This window comes from Pleurodeles waltl, chromosome 7 (genome assembly GCF_031143425.1).
Source record: "Pleurodeles waltl isolate 20211129_DDA chromosome 7, aPleWal1.hap1.20221129, whole genome shotgun sequence".
In the NCBI taxonomy this organism is placed as follows: Eukaryota; Metazoa; Chordata; class Amphibia; order Caudata; family Salamandridae; genus Pleurodeles; species Pleurodeles waltl.
The window spans coordinates 109,459,190-109,478,579 of record NC_090446.1 but is presented as its reverse complement, the minus strand read 5'-3'; the positions used below and the strand labels follow the sequence as shown (position 1 = coordinate 109,478,579).

At 45.7% G+C, this 19,390-nt stretch overlaps 1 protein-coding gene across 1 annotated transcript in view; it reads right to left on the bottom strand.

Moving 5' to 3' along the window:
• Positions 1 to 7,414, bottom strand: part of COL20A1 (collagen type XX alpha 1 chain) — a 371,828-nt gene extending 364,414 nt beyond the window's left edge. Inside the window, exon 1 of the mRNA XM_069243200.1 lies at positions 6,821 to 7,414. The gene's annotated coding sequence lies outside the window, so the exon portion shown is untranslated. The remainder of the gene's footprint in view (positions 1 to 6,820) is intronic.
• Between the last annotated feature and the right edge of the window lie 11,976 nt (positions 7,415 to 19,390).

The window sequence follows — 19,390 nt, the reverse complement described above, 5'->3', positions numbered from 1 at the left end:
GGATGCGCCCCTGAGCGACTGCCAGTGGCTGAGATTAATTCAAGCATTACATCCATTACCATGTTGTGTTTGCATTTGCCTCCCTAAGTGCGCCGGGTATGCCCAGACATGGGTCCCGGGCTCACTGTACCAGTGGAGTAAATCGAGCCTGGCTGATGAGTGATACCCTGAATCCGGTCCGAGGATGCTTGTTCCTGGTTCAGGTAACAGCTGACCTGGCAGTTCAGGCTAGAATGTTCCGATGGGAAGCAGGGTCAAGTCTGATTTGCATATGGCTGGGTCCAACTAGGTTGCATGTTGGGCAAAATTATGATGGATTGGGATGCGGCCGCGAGCAATTGCCAGCGACTGAGATTAATTCAAGCATTACATCTATCACATTTGCATCTGCCGCCTCAAGTGTGCCGGGTATGCCCATATGTGGGTCCCGGGCTCACTGTCCCACTGGAATCAAACCAAAAACAAGTCTCATGATGCTTGTTTCTGGTTCATAGAAGACCTGGCTAGGCAGTTTTGGTTGGACTGTTCCCATGGGGAGCAGGTTCAAGTCTGATGAGCATATGGCGGAGTCTAAACTGGGGTGGCATAGTGGACAAAATAATTATGGATTGGGATGTGGCACCAAGCGATTGCCAGTGCCTGAAATTAATTCAATCATAACATCGATCACCTTGTTGTGTTTGCATTTGCGACCATAAGAGAGCTGGGATACCCAGACTTGGGTCTATGGCTCATTGTGCCAGTGAATTCAAGCTAATCTGGCTGATCTGGGGTGTTAGCCCTAAACCGGTCTCAGGATACTGTTTACGGACCAGGGAGGACCTGGCCTGGCAGTTCAAGATTAATTATTCCCGTGGGGAGCGGGGAGCAGGGTCAGGGCTGATTTACATATGGCTGGTTCCAAACTGGTGGGCACAAAAAAGATGGATTGAGATACGTCCCTGAAAGATTGCAAGTGGCTGAGATTAAGTCAAGCATTCTATCCCTCACCTTATTGTTTGCATATACTCTCCTTTTGCCAAGGCCTCTAAAGACTGCAATAATTTACGTTATTTATATTTTTATTTCAGTCAGCGCAGGAGGATTTCGGCTGCATGCTTCAGCACAGGGGAGACAGAGCTTGGAGCATGGGGACACAGGTCAGTAAAACCAAAGACTTTGATCCTAGTTTCTGTCTGGCCTGTCCTGCTTGTTGCTTCTCAGTACCTGGTCTCCCTACTTATTGATCTTCCCTAGTTTAAATAATATTAGAAAACGAAATATTACAGATAATAACAATAACAACAATAGAACTACAAAAAAACAAGAAGGGCTATTATTGTAGCTGTGGTTCTTCAAATCTCTCAAATAGGACCCACCACCCTCTAGAGTTCCTGTTGCCTCTTTAGATAAATGATGGAATGCAAGCTTAGGCCACAGAAAACACTACACAAGCAGAGAAATAATTAACATACCAATAGTGAAACAACATACAAATCTGTAAAATCAACAGGGGGTGCATATAGTAACAAATAATGTAGCATATTTACAAGCCCCTAGCACCACTTTGCGCTGCTTTAGCGTAATCTTTTATGACGCTAAGGTTGCCTTAAGGAGGCCTTTCGCCCACGCCGTATTCACAAAGTGGCACAGTGCTTGCATTGCGCCACTTTGCATACCCTTGTGCCACATTATGCTTGCGCCAGGTATAATGTATGCTAGGGGGCGTTCCCGCACATGGAGGCCCGAAAAAATGGCGCAGTGAAATTTACAGCATTTCACTGCACCATTTTTTCCATCATTTTCAGAGCAGGCGTTAAAATGACGCACCCATTTTAATCAATTAGCCTCCCTGTGCTTTGCTGCACTAGCGTCAACATTTTGCACGCTAGTGCAGCAAAGCGCCACAATAGCGTCAACATTGTTGACGATATTGTCCTAATGACCGCCATGGTGCACCGTATTGTAAATACATCGAGAGGCCCATATTTATACTTTTTTAGCGCCGCATGTGCGCTGCTTTTTGACGCAAAAACGGCGCAAATTTAACTATGGTCCAGAATCTCTGCCCCGAAGTGCTGCTGCTCTCTCTTTCAAAGGTAAGCAGTGCAGGTACCCAGCACCTCGCGGCACACGTGAACTCAGCAGCAGGCGCTACACCCGCCCGGCTCTCGCTCTGGCTTATGACATCACACGGGGATGGGAGGCCCCAGGGCTACAGATTCCTGTCTCCTTCCAGGTTTACTGCCAGGTAACATTCCGCCTACCTTGAGAAGAAAGCAGGGGGCCTCTTTGCCGTCGTGAACGTGTGGGAACACGCGGCCCTCTGACTGGGAGGTCACCGGCTCCGACCTGCTGGAAGCTTCCATCGGACTCGTGGGGCTCGCATACCTGGAACAGGTGTGCCTGGGAATGCCTAACCTCCCTTCCTTCTTGGCGCTTTGAAGGGGAAAAGGGCTTGTCTCCGGTGGGTCGGGGCGCATGCTGACCTCCGCAAATATCGCCCCGGGCGGCAATTAGCCTCAATATGTCTCTGCAAAAACTTTCAGCGATCTCAAATCTAAAATGCCTCCCCATCGTGTGTGACGAGCTTAGTCAACGACACACACTTCTCAAAGCTGATCAATGATCACAGACACGTTTCGCCCTCCTTGAAGGTCAGCTGTGTGCACTAGACGACACAATATTGATGGTAACGAACTTCGAATGCGTCTAATGCACTGCTATTTTGGGAGTAGGGTCAGTACAAAATAGAGAGAAAACATCTTCTGAGGACAACAGCACAAAGGCATTCACTAGTAACACTACTGTCATGCACCCACCCCCACCTCCCTGCGGCCTTTCATACCGAAGTTTAATTCCACAATCAGAGTACAGCATAACTCCTCTTCGTGCTGTGCTCCAAATAGAAATACCCTGTTGGCAATCTCTGCAGAGAGACCAAGAATTAAATGGTCAGTGTGTGATGCATAACGAGCTAAAGTGGGTGGACATTGTTACAAGCTGGCACAGGTGTGCAGTGTGAGGAGTTGGCACTGCGCAACCGTGTGAGGGGCTGGCAGCGTTTGGCAGTGCCATCAGGTTCCACAGAAAGTGTGAGAAACGTGAGTTTGTGAACAGGGGATAGGCTGGTCCTAGCAGGCAGTGTGAGAAGCTTGCACTAGTGAGCAGTGTGTGAAGCATGTGATGCTAGGCAGTGTGAGAAGCTGGCATTGCCGAGCACTGATAGGTCTGAGAAGCATGCACTTGTAGGCAGGGTAAAAATCCAACACTGATGACACATTTGTGAAAAAAGCACAGGTGAACAGACAGGTAAGATGGAACTGTTGGGGTGTCTGTATGTGGGAGGGAAGCTCGTGCTACTTTACTACGCTTCTAATTACAATGATACGAAACAAAGGCCCAGATTTACAAGAATCTGGTGCATCAGTACTGATGCACCAGATTTCTTGCGCCCCCCCCAACTGCCACCTAGAGACACCATGGGTGCACCGTATTAACAATACGGCACACCATGGCACACGTTAGGCCATCAGCGGCAAAATATTTCACGCTATTGCGACACTTTGCTGCACTAGCGTCAAAAAGTTTGACACTAGTGCGGCAAAGTGCAAGGAGGCCCATTTTTCTTCAATGGGTGCGTCCTTTTAACGCCTGCTTTGACTAAAAAAATGTCGCAATGAAATCTTGTAGATTTAATTGCATCATTTTTGCGGGCCTTCTAATGCCAGAATGCCCTCCTTCCATCCATTATGCCTGGCACAGACATAATGTGGTGCAAGGGGTGCCAAGGGGCGCTATGCATGCATTGTGCTTCTTTGTAAACATGGTGCGGCGATTTTCGCCTCATTAAGCCACATTAGCGTAAACAATATGACGCTAATATGGCACAAGGAGGCGCTAGAGCATTGTAAATCTGACCCAGATTATCTGTAGCTCAATATAAAACAGCTGCAATACATATTGTCTTTTCTACTGGTACTGCACCTGTTTTGCCTGTGCAGGAAGCTTGCTCTGCTAATGTCTGCTACAAAACGTGTTCTTTGGAAGTCTTGCACTGCCGCTGTCTACTCTGTACTTGCTCTGTCTGACCGAAGCTTGCATTGCTTCCAGCGCTGTAGCTATCAATAGTGTAGAAGGTGCAGTGACACCGGGCCCAAGAGGTGTGAGGGGCCCGCTAGACTCCAATTACTGCTGTCTTTTACAACCACACTGTGAGCAGGGGGGTCGTCCTTGCTTTCATTGGGAGTCCACGGCACCCTTACTAGCCCCTGACAGCTTCTGCGTGTGTTGTGGTGCTGTGTGCTGTGTGGTGGTTCTGTGTGCACTGGGTTCTCTGCCCTTTATAGTGTCTGTTGGGGAGGGGATATTGCGTTGCTTTGGGGTTGCTGAGTCCGCTCCATGTATTTGGAACACTTGCAATGCTCCATGAGTGACAACTGTGCTGCCGCTGTCTCTGCTGGGGATGTGTGTGCTTGTAATACTGATCAGTGCTGGAAATGGGAACCATGTGCCCTTGGATGGCATACATCGAGGGACAAGGTGTGGCAGTAGAAAGGGGGTGGAGTCATGTGGGGTGCAGTGAAGAAAAGCAGAGCTTGACAGTCAGCTTTCTTATTTATATTTTTTAAGTTATACTGCAAAGAAACTGGCAGCAAGGGAAAATGTGATTGTATATCTGTTCTAGCTTAATTAATTTGTCACCACAGGCTGCATTTTAAGAGATCCTATGGGGTTAAGGCACTGGCCGCAGAGATCTTTGTATGCCTACCAATGTCCTGGGGATAATAATACAAATTGGAAGATAACTGGTGGTTAATACACTTGTTTGGGAGACCTGAGTTTTGTGTAGTCATAGTTTTGATTTATCAGTAAGTAGCATAAAGTGTTACTATGACTGCTGTGTTGCACAATGTATAACACGTACATCACATATTTGTTTTATAAGTAGCTAGCTCGGTGGGTTACTAGTTTAGTTACAGAGATCCTTTTCTTACTTAAAGATCATAAGTTACAACCCTTCTAATATAGCTCAGTGAGCTATGAACCAGCATCAAGGAGCTGCATGCAATCTGCAAAGCAGAGGTTTAGACCCTTGTTGATTTATCACATATTTTGTTTTTCTAAAGTTGCTAAAAAGGGTTCCATCGGGTAGTAATAAAGTATTACTAGTACTGACAAGTCCAGCCGCTGTGTGATGTTTTAAATCCCAACTTTGTGCTTCTGCAAGCCAAGCACTCTTCACATGTAATGCTTATCAGTGTGAGTGATGTGACTCCTGCAACTTCTAAGCATCATTGCCTTATGTGACATTTCCTGTATTTTGATTTACACACTTGTGTGATTCATTGTTTTTGTATGACGTGCATGTGATGTAAAGTCTCTGACCATCTACATTGTGATGAGCAGTGGTACAAAAGAAATGAAATACAAATTCAAATCATTACTAGTGTAAGTATTCATAACATGACTGTGCTGCTCCCATCTGCAAGTAATGGACTCTTGCATCGCTGCTGCCTGTTCTGTACTTAGCCTAGGTGCCGGATGCTTGCTCACCTCACGAGTGTGCTGCTCCAGTTATACTGCCTGTTGTGTGGCCAGTGCTTAATTTGAGCCGGTGTATGCCGGTAGGAGGCACTTGCACCTATTTTTGGTGGCCGGAACATATTTTACTGCATCAGGCATTTACTACTAGCAAGAGACACATGGGAAAGTCGGCGGAAGAGAAGGACGGAAAGGTGTCACAAAGGGAGAAAGCAGAAAACAGCAAGGGTGAGCTGAAGGGGCAGGGAGTGGCTGTAAATAGATTAAAGAGGACCGAGATGGTTTCCGGAATTACACTGAGTCAGTATACCGTGCTCGCACATTTAATTGCAGCAGCAGCGTTTCAGAGGAGAGCTTTGGACACCGGCACGTTTTTATTTACAAATTAAGTACGACCAGTAGCTGTTCTGAGTAATTTTCCTGGTGTCTCTCAGGTGTATTTTTTGCTTGTGAAAGGAAAATGTGTTGTGCCTGTTTTGTCTCTGCCTGTGACTTTTGTGCGCCAGCTGTCTGCGCTGTGGCTGTTCACAGCATGTGGGAGATTATACCGCTCCTGCCTGTTCTCAGTGCACGCGCGTGTGTAAGTAGTGCACTCGGTACCTGCGTTTCAGTTCACCTAGTAACGCTGATGTGCTCGGCCTTCGCGTTCTTAAAAAAAAAAAACTCTAACGAAACAAAATAAAACAAAGAAAAATAGTTTTCTGCGCATATGGTCTGCATGAACAGTTCATTGTGCTCATCCAGCGCTTTGAAAAAGCAAGAAGGAAGCACGAGGCGCTTTATAATGTATCAAACAAATACATATTGTATTGCGCTCAGCTTCTGCTGTCCTTTCCACACAGGGCTATCGCCAAGAAATGCTACGAGGCAGATGGCTTCTCTGAAAGTGTTTCAAAGCTCTGCCAGTTATAAAAGTGCAAACAATAGTAAAGATTGGTCCAAGACCACACAGCGCGTAACTCGTTCTCTTGATTCTGAAATAATCAATACAAGGCAATCATAGAAAATGATCAAGGCACACCCGTTTTCAACTTGTCTACTCGCTATGAAAGAACACAATAACTAAGCTAACGTACCACACGCTCAACATATAAAAGCAGCATACAACGCGATGTAACATACACGTTAACCTCAAATAACATGACGACTCCTCCTGTGGATTCATCGATAGTATACACCCGATTCTGTACAAAAGCTCGCCAAAATTGAGAAGGCGCTTTGACGCCTCAGCCATGGAGGCTGGCGCTACACAAGTGTAAATAACAGAACACAGTCCCACAAAGAGCCCAGGACAAACCTTTCTCGGCCCCCTCTTGCTGGTACTTCTTAGTTGAGAGCAAGTAACGCTCCTCTCTCGCTGAACATCTGTGACGCTCTTCCAGTCTCCAGGAAGCTCTGAAAGTTCTGGGAATCCTGAAGGAAAAACGCTTAGAGAAGCGCGATCAGTTTTGAAAAGCTCAGAGAAGCCTAGCAAGGCATAGAAGGCGCAAGGAATTTGAAGACGTTCTTAGAGTTCTTTCATAAAACTGGAAGCTCTGCAAGATAAGGAAGGTTTTGATTTTCTAGAAGGTTCTCGTAAAATCCACATAGTTCTTGGACACGCTAGAAGTTTCGAAAAGCTCCTCTGTGATGAAGTGAGAATTATCGGAAGACCAGTGACCGGTAGGACGCTATAGACCGTTCTGGCAGTTCATGGACAACCAGAGAGTTAGCATCCAGCCAAAGCTCTGGGAGTTCCTGGCAGCTTGGAAGCGCCCCGAAGACCTGGGCAGCGCTGGAAGTTCGGGGAAGCTCGCACGTGTGGCCGTGCTCCTCCTGAGTACCACAGCGGCTGACAGAGAGAGAGAGATGTGATCCGTCTCCAGGCCCCACCCTGCAGCGGGTGGGAGTCACTGGAAATATTTCACCTCAATAATTAGACATAGAAATGTGTGGGGAGGAGGAGGGCGGGGGGCCAGAGGAAGGAGTGAGCTCTCCTGGCTGAGGGGAGAGGTAAAGAGCCCTTCACCTGCAGCCTAGAGGCACGGAAACGTGGGAAAGCATCAATTTTTAAAAATCCCTAGCGCGTCAGATTAGCGTCATTTGTTTGACGCAAATGTGGCATTAGGAAGGCTTTTTTGCTACGCTGTATTTACAAAGTGGCGCAATACTTGCATTGCACCCCCTGCCACCACATTATGCCCACACCATGCATAATGTATGTAGGGTGACCACCTCACAATGATGCAAATTCTGGACAGGACTGTAAAAAAATTCAGGACAAAGGGTCAAAATTCAGGACAGAAATTCAAGAACAAATGTCAGTTTTACAGACACACGCAAGAGAGGCCATGCCTCATTATTTGTCAGTGCATTTATTTACTCTTTTTTAACATAGCACTATTTATTCACTGTCGTCTCTTTGAGAATTCCTCCTAGTATGCTACGTTCAGGTGTCACATTACGTCCTTGTTCAGTAGTACATTAATGCCCTTCAGTACTGCGGCAAGGCCATCACCCCTACCCAAATCTACCCAACCTTTCTTGAAGAGAAAGTAACAGCACATTTTTTATTATGTTTCTGAACATTTTAAAACCCCTGGCAAACAGTTTGGGAAACATTAAGGTAATTAACCTTATGTAAGTTTAAATAAATTGAACAAAAACATCTGGCTTACCCCAACCGCCCATCGACTTTCAACATATTTATTTTTAAAGAGGCAGGGCAGATGGTGTGGAGGACAGTCTCACACCTAATGTCAGGATGTGAGGTACCAACAACTTGTCTGTAGTCTCACTGCACTAGAGTGTATGTCTGGGACTGTACATTTATCTCACAAGTCTACTCTGCACTCTGACACTACACCACTCTACATTACTTCACTCTGCCACTCTACTCCACTGCACTCTATGCCACTGCACTCTGCGCAATGCACTCTAAACCACTGCACTGTACGCCATTTCCCTCTACTCTGCACCACTGTACTCTAAGCCACCGCTCTCTGTGCCACTCTATTCCACTCTACATCACTGCACTGACTCTACTTTGCAACATTGCACTATCCGCCACTGTACTGTACACCAATCTACTCTGTACTACTGCATTCTATGCCACTGCACTCTGTGCTACTCTACTCTGCATCACGCCACTCTACGCGACTGCACTCTACAGCACTATACTCTACTCGGCATTGCACCACTCTACACTACGCCACTGCACTCTCTGCCACACAAATCTACTCTGCACTCTATGCCACTGCACCACTCTACACTGCTGCACTCTCTGCCACTCTATTGTATGCCACTCTAATCCACTGCTCTCTATGCCACTCTACTCTGTCCATTGCTACTCCATGCCACTGCACTCTAAACCACTGCACTCTACGCCAATGCACTCTAAGCAACTGCACTGTACCATGCACCACTGGGCTCTACGCCACTGCTCCTGTGCCGCTCTACTCCACTTCACACCACTATGCCACTAACTTTTAGCCATAAACAGCAGCCACTCTGGTGTATAACATGACTAAAACACATTGGCAAAGCCAATAACTCTTGCGTAGACGAGACCTTTTGGCTTTGCTAATGTTTGTTAATACTATGAGGTACCGAGGCCCCTGAAAGAACTGTGAATGTGGAAGTCCTTATTTTAAACATGCATTCGACGCCTCGCCAGGGATAGTAAGCGCTATAAACATACAATTACATCATAATATAGGCTGCTACAAAATGCGCAAATACATTTTGGTTAAATAAAAAAAAGTGCTTCTCAAATACAGATTTGAATAATATTCAGTTTATACCTAGTACTAACATTTTTGATAACACTCAATGGCTCACCTTGGAACACCAATGCAGTATCTCTCTAAAAGAAAATATCTTTGCCATCAGAAAGCTTCAAGTGACTCCTTTGGTTAAAGTGGATGCAGGTTTTCAAGCTCCTTTACATTTACAAATTTACCAGTTGCCCACATTTGCATTTCTTTAGGGAAGGAGACACCCTGGCAAGAAGGTCTATTTCTTATCTGTCTGCCCCTCCCTCCGAGCACAGGAGACTCCCTGCTCCTCAATCCAGCTGGGGAAACTGATCTGCCTGTAATTTCGCCCTACCGTCCATTGTCCTTTTGGTGAAAGACTAAAATTATGGACAAATGGCATCCGTTAAGCCTGTCATCACGGACAACGGACGGTAAGCGAAATTACGGGCAGTCCGTGAAATTTATGGAAGGGTGGTTACCCTGAATGTATGCAAGGGGGGGCGTTCCGGTGCTAGGAGTCCCACAAAAAAGGTGCAGTGAAATCTTCAAGATTTCACTGCACCATTTTTAGTATCAGTATTAACGCCTGCTCAAGGCAGGCATTAAAATGATGCACCCATAGAAACCTATGGGCCTCCTTGCACTTTGCTGCAGTAGCCTCAAAGTAGTGCACTAGTGCAGTGAAGCACCATAACAGCGTAAAAAATATTGACGTTATTGGCCTGACGACTAATGTATTGTAAATATGGCACACCCATGGTTTTGTTAGTTTGGGCAGAGGCGACGCAAAGAAAATTGGCGCATCAGCATTGATGCGCCAGTTTCTTGTAAATATGCCCCATAGAGTATGGAAAGCATGTTGCACCTATTTGGGATCCAGTTTGGATGTTTAGTGGGCACAGCTAAACCCCTCTACACCTTAGCAACCCCTGGTACTACCATTGTGACCCCTGGTCTAAGAGGTCACCACGGCAGTGCCAGGAACATAGTGCCGATTTAGGCAACTCTCCCCAGCAACATTAGTAGATACTGCTTTGCGCATAATGAATGAAATAAAATAGGCCAACACATAGTTTGGTGGAAAAAACAGTTTTGCTGCAGGTTTGTTTCAGGAAAACTTATGGGCTATCCAGGGGCAGGCAGCGCTGAGTAACCTAAGCTGCCCACCCACCTGATGAGCCAAATGGCACAGTGGAACAACCCATTCGGTGCTGAAATTTTAGTTGGGGAATTTTCCGCTCTTAAATACCATGGGCCACCAGTCCAGAAGTAGAACTCAGGTCTTGGGGGCGGAGCATCACCAGGACAACCCCCGGTTGCTTGGGCTTGCAGCTGTCTGAGGGACTAACGGGTCGGCGTTGCTTACATCCCAAGGTTCTGTCGTAAAGACACTCGAGTTTTGGCATAGAGTATCTCAGACCACCATAACTCGCAATGGTCCACGAATTTTCAGACTTCCCACATGGTAGGCTAGCCCTTCACCTGCAGGCTAGAGGGAGGGAAAAGTGGCAAAACTGCCAGATTTGGAGTATGGAAAGAATGTTGCACCTATGTATGATGCAGCATGGACGTTATCTAGTGGGCACAACTAATCCCTTCTACCCATTAGCCACCCCTGGCACCACCATTGTGACTCCTGGTCCAAGAGGTCGCCACAGCAGTGCAAGGACAGGAGTTAAACAGCTGTTGTGAGCTTTAAAAAAAGCTTCATATCTACCAGCAAAAGGGGGAGTTTGACTGCCACAAATAAATTCAGGGGTGAAACTCACACTGCAAGGAAACAAAATGTTGCCACCTTTACTTTCAATTAATTTATTGTTTTTAGCTTAGAGGACAGGCCAAAAAAGGCAATGTTTGTCAATGATACTAAAAATTGTCAGGCGAGAGGAAAACATAGGAGAGATAGGACAAAAGAAGGATGAAAAGATGACTGGCGACAGCAGAGAGACTAGAAGAGAAGAAGACACATAGCAGACTCCGAGAAAAGAGGTGCATAGGTGAGAGAAAGAGAAATAGTCAGCTCAAAGAGATGATACATGATGAAAAAATCAAGACAGACTAGTGTGAGAGAGGAAAAGAGTTTAGTTACAGAGTATCTCATGAAGGGTATCAGACATACAAGAATATCAAGGACCGATACTGAGGGTCATAGAATATTGAAAAGTGAGAGCATTCAGGGAAGTATAGATTTACTATTCCCAATTCCTAACCGCATAGGCAGGTATATGTGGTGTTGGGTATAGAAGATCTAGGCTTACCTCTCGATATTCTTTTTCTCAATATTTTTTTCCTTGATATTTAGTGCCTGCCAGACATCAGAGAGGGTGGACAGGTGAAAGAGACATATGAGAGAAAGGGGGCAAAGGGACATAGGTGTGAGACAGGTGAGAAAGAGACAGTTCAAAGAGACAGTGTAGGTGAGTAAGAGAGGTTTAAGACAATTGCTAAAAAGAAACTGGTGTAAAAGAACTTAAATAGCCGGAGAGAGGGATCTACACGAGAGAGTGGCATGAGAAAAACTGGATAGAAAATAAGAGCTGAAAGGTGGGGAATGGCCAAATGGATGTTGATTAGAAGTTGCTGCAACCCCCTGGCTTGCATTTTACAACCATTGGCAGCGCTTTTGCAACCCTCTGGACTTTGAAGAGCCAAGAACAGGGAGGGTAAGGTAAACGGGCATCAGGTCTTCACCCTCCTTTTTTTTTATACTAATAATGAATAATCATCTAATATTCACTATTAGTGAAATAAAAATGGAGAACCAGGATCTGGAATAAGACATTCACAAACAGCTGAGGTAAGTTCAATAAATGCTTTACATGTATGTTATGCCCATGCATGTGGGTAAAGTGTGTTTGTGCGTGAGAGAGCACGTGTACGTACCACAGTGTGTCTGTATGTGAGGCTATGTGTGAAAGTGGAAGTGAGTGAAAAAGTGGATGGCAAGTAGTGGGTGAAAATTAATGAGACCGAGTGTCATTCAGTGAGTCTGATGGAGTCAGAGTGAGTGAAATGAATGAGAGAAAGAATTCCTTGAAGTGACTGTGAATGAGAATGAATAAGAAAGAGTGTAAAGGGTGTTTGAACGTCTGAAAAGTTAGAACGAGAATGAATAGGAGTCAGAATGAGTGACAGTGAGTGAGCATAGCTAAAAGTGTGAACAAATATGTCAGCGTGAGTGAGGATACGTGAGAATGAGTGAGTGAGTGAGCGTAAGTGCAAGTGTGTGAATCAATGAGGAAAAAATAAGTCAGGGAGCGTGAGAGTGCATGTGCTGGACCCGACATACTCGAGGCCCTGACATAACGATCACCCATCGTCTATGGACTGCACCAATGGCAACGTTTTGGCAGTGGCATATTGTACATAATTTTGGGGGCTAAAGGGGCAGTAAGGCATATTGTGGGGTCAGGGGCATGACAAAAGTCTGACTTTGGCATAATGGGGGAACGATCTGATATATGGAGCACACGACACAAGCCCATTCTGAAAGAAATGGGGTCACCTCAATGACAGCGTCAGTTTCATTGGCTGTGCACACCATGAAAAGACTTGACTATTTAAAAAGTTCCTTTTTAGAGCATATTTCCCTTTAGCAAATGTGTGTGTGACAATTGTGCTTTAACATGCACTATTTTTACCCTATTTGTTTCCAAATTCTTTTGCGGGGATTACCACCAGCCCCAGAACCTTCCCTAGAAGAGGCCAGGCTCACTCGGTTCACTTCCTCACTGCAATTCAGGGCAAGTTTTAGCCCCACCACTGACAAAGATCACAGACCACTTCCGTAAGAACAAAATGTCTTAATGTGCACTGTTCATCTTCTGGGGGTTCCACTGGACAAAGCACTTTACACTTTGGGCTTTGTAAAGGCAATAATATCAGCTGTGCAATAGATACTCTTTTTTAATTAAATTAAAATGAGCCAAAAACAAAAATATTTTTACACAAGCTGTTGCTGTGTTTCCGTATTATGAATATATGGAAAATGACATGTTCAGATGAAACCTTCTCCTCTGTGCGTTGTACGAGTGATAGTGCCTCCCAAATGGTCATAATTCAAAATGTATTAAAGACAGAATAATTTAAGAAACTAACAGTACATATTCAATATTGGTGTCTTTTAATTAATACATGTGAACTTATCCACTATTGCCTTGTTTTAAAAAAAATCTGCCTTTTTTCTCTTTCCATGATATACAAATACATATCTTGTTGTGGTGTACTCTACGGGAGTGATTGTGATTTAAATATTAGGCCATCCAGCACTGTATGACATTTTATGGCACTATGGCCCATATTTATGCTTTTTTAGCGCTGCATTAGCGTCGTTTTTTGATGCAAAATGGGCGCAAACTTACAAAACACAATTGTATTTTGTAAATTTGCTCTGCTTTTGCGCCAAAAAATTACGCAAATGAGGCGCTAAAAAAAGTATAAATATGGGCCTATCTCCTATTCAGACAAACATATAACCAACACATGAGGGCATATTTATTATAAAAGTCGTGCAGCGCAGCATGTTACCTTGCTCTGCTCCACTGCGTGAGAGGCAAAGGGCAGGAATGCGCCGTACTTAACATTGTATGGCGCATTCCTGTCTTTTCCCTCTGCTGGCGCGCCATGTGCTACCTAGCATCGAAGCACGCACCCTTGCAACCATGGTGAAAGGGTGCCTGTATTGTAAGCAGGATTGTTTTTGTGCAGGAAGGGGCATCTTCCTGCTCAAAAACAATCCCAAGAGCCATTTTCCTCTTTTTATGTGTGGTGCACAATGCAGCACAAATCCAAAGAGGAGGTAAGGAGAAATAAAGATATTTCTCCTCGTCACGCCTCACCTGGGGTGGTGTAGCATTTTGACTCATTCCCAAGTCTACCAGTAATGGTAAATCAGGGAACGCATCAAAATCCCTGGGTGGATGTGTAGGAATGGAGGCGCTCCACCCATGGAACGCCTTCCCAGGCAGAGTAACGCAACAGAGAGATTTGTGCTGCGTTGCGTTACTCTGGATTTATCAAGCCAGGCAAGACCACCCAAGATGGCCTTGCCTGGCTTGACACTTCTAACTTAAAAGTTGTATCGCTCTTAAAGTCTGTTGCGTGGCGCAAGGGCAACACAAGTCTTTGGTGAATATGCCCCATCATTTTTAGTTTAATAGAAATAGAAAGGAGTACGTTTCCACTAGCATTTCATGTCAGCGCATTAATATACTCAGGGGCACATTTATGAAAGAGTCGCAGCACAATGGGCTGCAAGAGAGACACGACTCAAGTTAGATTTATCAAGCCATGCAAGGTCAAGTCGCATGGCCTTGCCTGGCTTGATAAATCTAGAGTAACGCAACACAGCACAAATCAATGCGTTGCGTTACTCTGCCATGGGAAGGTGTTCCATGGGTGGAGCCTGGGTTTTCCCATAAATCCATCCATGGATTTTGTCTCATTCCCAGATTTACCACTACTGGTATACCTGGGAATGTGTTGAAATGCTACGCCTCCTCAGGTGAGGTGTAACGAGAAACAATGTCGTTATTTCTCTTTGTTACTTCCTGTTTCTAAGTGTGCTGCATTCTGCAGCACACCCCGAAAGAGGAAAATGCCTCTTAGGACTGTTTTTATGGCGGAAGGTGTCCCTTCCTGCATAAACAAACCCTGCTTCAACACAGGCACTCTTGCACCATTGCTCTTACCCATTGTGCAAGGGTGCCTGTGTTGGCGCTCGGCAGCACATTGAGCGCTAGCGCAAGGAAAAGACAGGAATGTGGCGAACAATGTTAAGTATGGTGCGTTCCTGCCCTTTCCCTATCACGCAGCACAACGCTGTACGGAGATGTGCTGCGCAATGTAATTTTTGAATAAACATGCTCCATAGTATCTAAAAAAAATTTTTTTGTGTTTTTATCTTCATCATGCAGTTATTATGGAATTTCAGTGATGGCAATTATTGTGATGTTAACATGGTCAGGTAGCATCACTAACTGAGAAGATTCACGGTCCAAGCTGATGAAGATGTCACTTCCCATAATATCATTAAGGACAAAGGGTGTGTGATGTCACTTACTCCTCCTCAGGCATTTTAGTGACTCAACACCCATGTCATTTTAAAACAAAATCTGAAAAAATGAAATTCCATCCGAAATGTCCAAATCCCATCTACTTAATTCAGTAGTAATTCTGACTGTACATTCTAAAATTGCTTTTAGTGATTTGGACTGTCAAAAGGGTTGCTCAGGAAATCTCCTTTCCCCTTGAAAATTACAAGGATCATTTAAAAGTCAGAATACTCAGACTAACTAACCAGATATTTCTGGGTGGGCATCCTACGGTTCAAACTCTTATTAGAAAATTTGAACGTTGAGTGTTCCATCGAAAACAACTGTTAATGGTAAATGAACTGGTATATGTAGGACGCTGTCTCTTTATATGGTATATCAAAATGAGGTATAACATGCAAAGAGTCCAGGGGTTCCCCTACTAGTGGACAGGGTCTTTCAATCACAATCCAAAGGTGCTCTTTTAGGGGGTAGTGTGGTCGAGCAGCCTTAGGCTTATCAGAGAGGAGTGTTAGACATTTACCATAGGCATACAGTCCATAAATGAGAAATACAAGTCAATAAGGAGATCACACCAATTTGCCAGAATCATTATGATCAGGTAAGTACGTTTTGCAAGAGACATACTTTCAGATTTCAAAAGTCAACACCATGCATTTTTCAGATGTGGCAATGTTATCCTATGGAGGAAAAACAAATACTGCATACAGATATAGTACACCGACCTATAGGACCAATCTCCTGTACTTAAGGTGAGTAAGGGGCAAGGTCCAGGGCAGCACCAAAGGATCACCTTAGACGGCACTGGGGAGTGCAGAGGAGATTTTCAGCATCCGGTTCCCAATGTTAGTCTATGGAGATCAGTCCAGCTAAACAAAAAGAGGCTGCAGGCTTAGACTGGAAGGCCAGTCTTGCTGAACGAGCAAGAGGGCTCAGCTCACACGATGCACAGGACGTGGGGACACTTTAGGTCCTCTTCTCCTCAGGCTAGGGTGACAGGTGCAGAAGTTTCTTGAGGTGTTGGGTTTTCCTCACCGGGAGCACTTGCAGTCGAAGGGCCCTGCAAACAGAGGTTGCAGGCAGCATTGGTGAGCCCACAGTGGGAAAGCCCAAGGTGGCCTTTGTCTCTGGAGGCCTGGGGAACCACTCTGGCACTCGTGGCCCACTTTAGCTGAGGCTAGGCGGCACGGGTGCAGAGGTGCTTTCCAGTGTCAGGTGTTTGGTGGTCCGAAGTCCTCTCTGGTCTCTTGGGGTGCCTGCAGGATGGAGGGAAGCAGCTCTGCTGATCCACAGCAGGTCCTGGGACTTTGTTGAAGACTGGCTATCATCTCAGGCTTTTGGAGGCATGACAGCTTGCAGTATGAGATGTCTTTAACGCAATTTGACAGGAGCAGCAGACAGGACAGCAGGGCTGGTTCCAAGTCAATTGCATCATTCTCAGTCTTTACTTTCATGGCCTTGGAGTGCCCTTCCTATTCATAGGTCAGCAGGAAACTGATTTCCTGGTGCCAGGGTTTCCCCCAACCACTTAATTTAAGGGAGTTTTGGGGAGTGTAGGATAGTAGCCAATGGGCTACTTACTCCTGGGGTCACTACACCCCCTATATGACACTTCCTGTGGGAAGTGGACATAACCCTTTTCTAGAGTTCCTAGTTCTGCCAACACCAAAATGGCCGACTTTTAAAAGTTGTGTCCACATTAGCCAGCTGACCTTTGGGGTGGGACTGACCTGAGAGATGGGCACACCTCTCTGACTACTAATTTTCCCACCTGTTGAGGTGCCATTGGCCCCCTAGGACGGGGGGGTTGGCATCCTCTCATTTGAGAGAAGCCAAATCTTCATTCCAAGTGCCGTGGGCTTCTTTGAAGCCCCCTCCATTGGAATGGGGATTTGCAGGTCATCCTGTTAGGAGGGGTGTCCTAACACCCCTGCCAAAGCAGGCTTAGTTCCTGTCCACCCGAGAGCAAAGGCTGTCACCCTTGGGGGCCAGAAACCTGTCTGGTGGTGGCAGGCTAGTTAGAAATAGTCAGCCAGCACACAGGTAAATGGTAGATTTTTCAAGGTGCTCTCCGGATGCACGTATTAATAAATTCATCAGTAGCATAAGTGAGGGTTTATTAATACAAGATGTTTGATACCAAACATCCGTATATTCAGCGAAGGCATCATGTAGCTGGGGAACTCGTGTTAACCAGTGTCCAGCACATATACTGAAAATGGCTTTCCTATTTACTCACTATGTCTAAGAATAAACAGAGAGAAAGCAGGGACAAATCTGCTCTTGCACAAATGTCCTCACAGTGGATAAGTGTGGCACAATGGTTAGAGCAGCAGACCCTTCTGCAGAGATCTGGCCTGGGACCAGGGTTCAATTCCTGCCTCAGTGGGTCTTGGGCTCAATTCCCTTGGATCAGATAATTCTCACCTTGGTGCCTAATCTAATTAATGGGTCCCACTCTGGGCAATAGCTGGCTTAATCTCCACAATGGCCCTGACAGCACTTGGATACCTGGCTTCACCCTGGGGGTGCCCAGGAGTGGGCTCCTCACAGGGAAACGCCAGGAGGGGTTCCACAGTGGTATGTGTACAGTGCCTTGAGACCCTAACGGGTGAGTAGTGCGCTATACAAGTCCGAAGTTTACATGTAATATAAGGCACCCTGCCTTAGGGCTGTAAGGCCTTCTGTAGGGGTGACTTACACATATTGCATGCAGTGCTAGGGAACATGGCACAAAGGCTGTGTGCCATGTTGTGTTTTCACTTTTAGCTGCACCAAGACATGCAGCCTGCAATGAGTCTGTATATGATAGATGAGTGGACCCTCTTTGGTACCCATGCCCTAGGTACCAGGATACCATTTACTAGGGACTTACAGGTGTGGCAAAGTTATTGTAATTTGGGGAACAATTGCACAGTTTTAGGGAAAGAGATCTGGCACCGGAGACCAGGGCAGCAGGAACTCAGTGCATCAATTACCAGGCAAAAAGTAGGGGTGACCATGTTAAAAAAAAGAGGCACTTTCCTACAGCAGAAGCCTGCTGCTCTCAACATTTCAATGTCCTGGTACACAACCTTTGCCTTTCTCTTTCCTCTCGAAAATATATTAATTAGGCAGAGGAAAGTGCGAGGCAGAAGCCTGCAGGAGGACACAGGCTGCCTCCACTTTTCCCTCCTCCTGTAGCTCAGTGTCACTAGGGATTCAGAAGGAGGGAGGGGTGAATGCTGCTCAGCTCCGGGGTCTCCCTGGCTTGGCTGAACTACAAAAAGCAGTTCAGCCAAGCATAAGAAAACCAGGTGCTGACTTCAGCCCCTTTTCACAGCTCTAGCTGTGAATGTTCAACGGTTAACAGCCGCCTCCCTGCGAGCACTGTTGGCTGTAGAACATTCAGAGCAAGAGCTGCGAACAAAGGCTTCGGAGCCCAAGGAGGATTTCACCACCTCAGGCTCGGAGAGGTTTTTGTGTTTTTTAATTAGATTACTCAGCCCTCATGGAGCGGAATGTTCTAATGGCTTTATAGCCTGCCGTAGATGCTCTATATTGGCATTAAAGGCCCGCTAAAAAGATGACCTAAAAAGGACCTAAAAAGGTGTTAAATTGGAGAACAGTGCGATAGCTGGAAAACAGTCATACTACTGCTCATTGTCACCAGCCAATCCATCCACCACTTGGAACTCTCCCACCAGCCACTCACCATCCATTCCTCATTCACCGGAAGTCCCACTCTGTTGTGCACCATTAATAAGCAGATAGATTATCTTCTAATATATACAATAAATGTAGAGCTCCTGATGTATAATCAGCACAGAGATCAATCCCTTCTGTGTTATAAGGGCAGAGCCCATTCATTCTGTATAATAATCTCAGCCAGTGGTGCTGGAACCAAATTCGGAGTCGGGCGTGCTGTCATCAATGTTACATCACAGAAGCCGTAGGGATTGTGATAAATCCAAGCGTCCCATAAAGATTACGCGTAGGAAATGAGCCACACCCAATCAAGAGTGTGGTAAATGTGTAGTATTTGTCCAGTGGTGCACATACATTACTAAAGCATGGTGTGATAGCTCTTTTTCCATT